Here is a 5,457-nt window from a genome sequence, read left to right on the forward strand (position 1 = left end):
TTAATGGAAGGAAGAGGAGCTACATCCTGCTGCACTGTTTAAAAGACAGTAACATTAACTTGCCTAGGGGAGCGTGTGGCACTGTGGTTAAATCTACAGCCTCGGCACGCTGAGGTTGTGGGTACAAACCCAGGCTGCTCCTAGTGACCCTGGGATAGTCTCTTAACCCCCCCCCCCCACCATTGCCCCAGATACATTAGATTGATTGTGAGCCCCACCAGGACATGCAGGAAAAAATGCTTGAGTACCTGAATAAATTCATGTAAACCAGGGGTGCCCACACTTTTTTGGCTTGCAAGCTATTTTTAAAATGACCAAGTCAAAATGATCTACCAACAATAAAATTTTTTAAAAAAACACAAAACACACTGTACACAGAGAAAATGTTAAAATCATTTGAATTTGGATTTTTTTTCAGAGGTCAAGGCAGATGACTTTAAAATATGCAATGTCACCTCAGTAACAACTATACTAAAATAGACAAATATACCCCCTCCCCTTTTACTAAACCGCACTAGCGTTTTTTAGCACAGGGAACTGCACTAAATGCCTTGCGCTGCTCTCGATGCTCATAGGCTCCCTGCGCTAAAAACTGCTATTACGGTTTAGTAAAAGGGGGCCACAGTGCAAAATATAGGCAGCAGATATAAATTCTCAAAACGGACACATTTTGATCACTAAATTGAAAATAAAATCATTTTTCCTACCTTTTTTGTCTGGTGATTTCATGAGCCTCTGGTTGAACTTCCTTCTTCTGTAAAGCCAATATTTCTTTCTTTCTCTCTCCCCATGCCTGCATACCTTTCTTTCTCTCTTCCCCTGCCCTTCTCCTTATTTCTGCCTTTCTCTGTCCCCCTGCCATCGTGTCAATTTCTCCACTTCCCCGATTCTTTTCCTATCCTCACCCCCAAACCACCAACGCAATTTCTCCATGCTGCTTTCACGAGCCAGGCCTGGCGTTGCCTTTGCAATCTTTTTCTCCCTGCTGCTTCTCCAAGCCATGCCTAGCGTGTACAAGTGCCGGACCCACAAGATTTCACCTCTGATGTCAATTCTAACATTGGGGAGGATGTTCCAGGCCAGCCAGGCAGCGATTGGCTGGCCCAGAACTTCTTCTCCAATATCAGAATTTACGTCAGAGGTGAAGTCTTGTGAGTCCGGCGCTTGTACACGGTGACAGGTCAAAAGCGTGCAAGACAATCGCGCGCAGACAAAATCGTGCAGACAACTCAACGCTAAGACAATGGCGCTCACAGACAATTGCGCGCCACTATATCTCCGCGCGAGACAATTTAGCGCAAGATAACTCAGCACAATGACAATTCAGCGCGCCACTAGAGGCCGCTTGCCGATCGAAGGACACGCGCACGTACAGCACGTTAACACGTCATGTTACACGTGATCACGTCAACGCATGTTCAGTATGATTCCCTTGACTCTTTGCGTTTTCAATATAAGTCACGTGAATGCATTTTCGTTACTATGGTTACGTTACCTCATTATATATATTCTCCGAACAGCATTTAAATAGAAGTCACGTGAATGCATTTTCGTTACTATGGTTACGTTTCCACATTATATATGTCCTCTGAACAGCCTGCCTTCCTTTCGCTGCCTGACCGTGTCCGTTATAGGTAAAGATCTGGTTTTGCTAGTACTTGATCTATAACGAATATTTGTCTTGCGCAGATTTTTCTCGCCTCTGGTGAGAGCGAACGTACTTCCACATTTCTTCATTTACAGGTATGTTTATATTTCCGGTTCACGCGCAAGAAAAGGAAGGGTATGATCATAAAACTCAGGTTTGTGTCTTGCGTGCGCGCAATTGTCTATGAACTGACTATGAACTGTTTATATTGGGTATGTTGATATTTATATTTCCGGTTCACGCGCAAGAAAAGGGAGGGTATGATCATAAAACTCAGCGTTGTGTCTTGCGTGCGCGCAATTGTCTATGAACTGACTATGATCTGTTTATATTGGGTATGTTGATATTTATATTTCCGGTTCACGCGCAAGAAAAGCGAGGGTATGATCATAAAACTCAGCGCAATTGATTATGAAGTTTATATAGGGTATGTTGATATTTACATTTCCGATTCGCATGCGCACGCCTACCGTGTTTGTAAATGTCGCTGCCTTTGCAAGCGATACCAGATGCGTGCTACACAATCACAACAAAAGCGAGGGTATAAGTTTAAAAATCAGCCAAATTCACTATGAATTGTTTATATTGGGTATGTTTATATTTATATGGGTATGTTTATATATCATGGAATGCTCATTGCGCATGCACGCATCAATAGTCATTCTTGCACGGGAAGGGATAAAACGTGGACCTTACGGACCTCGCGGATCTAAACCCACACGTCCTTAAAAATACGAGGTCCGCGCCACTTTTCAGGTCCGTGCCACTTTTAGTCTCTGGCTCTGACAGAGCTCTATGAGAATTTAACTCTGACGGATCCTAATGCTTTTCCCTCCCCATGCTAGGATCCGTCAGAGTTAAATTCTCATAGAGCTCTGTCAGAGCCAGAGACTAAAAGTGGCAGGGACCTGAAAAGTGGCGCGGACCTCGGATTTTTAAGGACGTGCGGGTTTAGATCCGTGAGGTCCGCGTTTTACCCCTTCCCTTCTTGCACCCGTCTTGCGCTTAGTTTTCCCGCATGGTAAAAGAGCGAGAAGGCTGAGTTATGGTATTAAGATTATGTATCATGTGATGATTGATATTAATTGGAAGCATAATTGGATGGAGTTATAGAATTGAAAAGTAATAAAGATGTAAAGAAACATGTTGGCATGAGGTAAAAACTCTTATGCCAGCAACACTAGTATCTGAATATGTTTAATTTGAGTGTTGCATTATCTAATGATACAATATTATTTGGTAAGTCCATGAGAAAAAAAATTTAAAATATCAGCACTGGAGTCACCATTCAACATAAAAGTAATAATTTGAAAGATCATAGTAGACTCAAGTATATAATTTTGGGTGCAATTCATTATGTCACATTATCAAAATGGAAAGAACAGTAACAATAAAAAAGGGAAGTTGTAATAATTTTAATAAAATTTGGGAGCCATTAACATCTTACTGTAATGAATACACACTATTTTCTAGTTAAAGATACACCGTCATATAGTTGTGAGGGGGGTCGTTATACTATTATCATTCATATTGGGAAAAGTAAGAGTGGGGAAGTGGGGTGGGAAGGGAGGTACTTATATCTATTATGTGATAATATAGACAGATTGACATGTGATGTATTTCATTTTAATGTTTTGATTCTTGTACACATGATGTGTCATTGAAAATGAATAAAGATTTTTAAAAAATAAGAGTGTGCTCATGGTTTATAGTTTTATAAAGGCATTGGGTACCATTTTCTTTTGCAGGTATCACATAAGAGGATATTTACATTTACAGGTATATGTATAGCTTCATTTTTTGGTTTTGCTAAATCGGAACAATAGGATAGGATAAGTAGTCTGATGGTAGGGCTTATTGGTGTAAACTTTTAGTGAGGGTGATTGTATACCATTGTTGTGGGTCCTTTTTTTGGGCCTCTCTGCCTTCCTTCTGTCTGCGCTTAGGTATAATGACGTTCTTAATCCATGATTTCCACTATTAGAGGTATGATTGCAAAGGTAAGTACAGACATAGTGGGTCCTGTTTGTTATATCTATGTGCTAACCTTATAAATTTCAGTCTTGCAGTCATGTGCTGAGGGATATGAATTTGCTGAAACCCTAGTCTTGTCTAGAAGTTCAATATTGGAGGCAAGGCAAGTACAGAGGTATAGGGATTTTTTATCTTCTATGTATGTAATAACCTTCTATAATCTACTATTGAAGGTGACTACAATCAACAGAGGACAATCAAGAGACCACGATCAACAGAGGACAGACATCTTCAGTGTTTTCCTGACGGGGATCGCAGCCTTGCAGGTATATGGTGTTGTGCCATAGTGCTGAACTCTACATATGTATGGCCTAACCTCACCTATTTGACCTTTGCAGGTTTTTTTGTGTGCTGGAGGTTGGTGGGGGGTGAACATGAAATTTACATGCATGTTATAACTCTTGCAGGTACTGGTTCAGGGTCGAAGGTCGACTACAGTTCTTGAGGGTTTCATCGATATACTTCCAGTCTTACAGGTATGATGTTCTTTTGAGTAGTTCATTCATGATATAGGCAATTGTATATCAATTGCAAGTCAAAATAGGATAATGTTATTAATTGTATGGTTTCAGGAGTGATTTGACATAGACATGGAAGTAATAACTTCACAGCGTGGGAGAGAGCACTGGGTTCATGAGGGCTATCGATATCGTCGTGACCGAGTGATGGCAGACGGATCCACGTCCTGGAGGTGTGTGCGCCGTGACTGTGTCGGAAGAAGAAAGAGGCACGTCGATGGATCTTCTATCGAGATAATGGCGCATGTACATGCACCCAACAACGCCAGAATTGAAGCTGATCGAATGATGGGAGAGATACGTGAAAGAGATGTGGCTACGGTTGAAAAGCCACGACAGATCATTCATGGGACAACAGCTGGTACAAGTTTAGAAGCAGCTACATTATTGCCTGCATATACCTCCATGCAGAGAACAATTAATAGAAAGAGAAATGCAGGCCATCTAGCAATGGGTAATTCCAGGTGCATAAGAGAGATACAAATTCCTGAGCCGCTCCAAAGAAGCATACGTGGTGAACAATTACTGTTGTGGGATTCTGGTGAAAATGATGAGACGCATTTTCATTTTCACAACACAATCAAATCTTGAGGTGTTGCAGCAACATGGACATTGGTTCATGGATGGGACATTCAAAGTTGCCCCCCATTTGTTTGTACAAGTGTTTACCATCCATGCATTTGTAGACAATCGTGCATTTCCCATGGTGTACGTGTTGTTGAACAGTAAAAGGGAGGAGGACTATGAATGTGTGTTAAGGAAACTGCTAGAAACCAGAAACATGTTGGCACCATTGACTATCTTGATGGACTTTGAGAGAGCAAGTCTGCAAGCTGCACACACAGTATTTCCGAATGCTACAGTTTCTGGCTGCCTGTTCCATCTGGGTCAATCATTGTGGCGCAGAATTCAACATGAGGGACTGACCGCCAACTATAGAGATGAGGAGAAAGTAAGATTGTTCACCAAAATGCTGTTAGCATTAAGTTTTGTTCCTGTGGATGATGTTACTGAGTGTTTCGAGACCTTGGAGGAGAGTCGACCAGATGAACTGACCCCGGTGTATGACTATTGGGAAGACAATTACATCGGTAGAATGAGGCATAATGGGAGACGTGTCCCACCGTTTCCTATTCCTCTATGGACTATGCGCTCCCGTGTGGAAGATGGACTGCCTCGGACCAATAATTCAGTTGAAGGTTGGCACCATGCATTTCAATCCTCTGTTGCATGCCACCATCCAACCATATTTAAACT

At 41.7% G+C, this 5,457-nt stretch overlaps 1 long non-coding RNA gene across 1 annotated transcript; it reads left to right on the plus strand.

The window, feature by feature from the left end:
- Positions 1 to 3,633: 3,633 nt before the first annotated feature.
- LOC117356594 lies at positions 3,634 to 5,100 on the plus strand. Its single transcript, XR_004538676.1, has 3 exons — positions 3,634 to 3,948; positions 4,090 to 4,158; positions 4,255 to 5,100. It is a non-coding gene; the product is annotated as an uncharacterized LOC117356594 (long non-coding RNA).
- Positions 5,101 to 5,457: the final 357 nt, after the last annotated feature.

The sequence above is a fragment of the Geotrypetes seraphini genome, chromosome 3 (assembly GCF_902459505.1).
Source record: "Geotrypetes seraphini chromosome 3, aGeoSer1.1, whole genome shotgun sequence".
NCBI classification, from domain to species: Eukaryota; Metazoa; Chordata; class Amphibia; order Gymnophiona; family Dermophiidae; genus Geotrypetes; species Geotrypetes seraphini.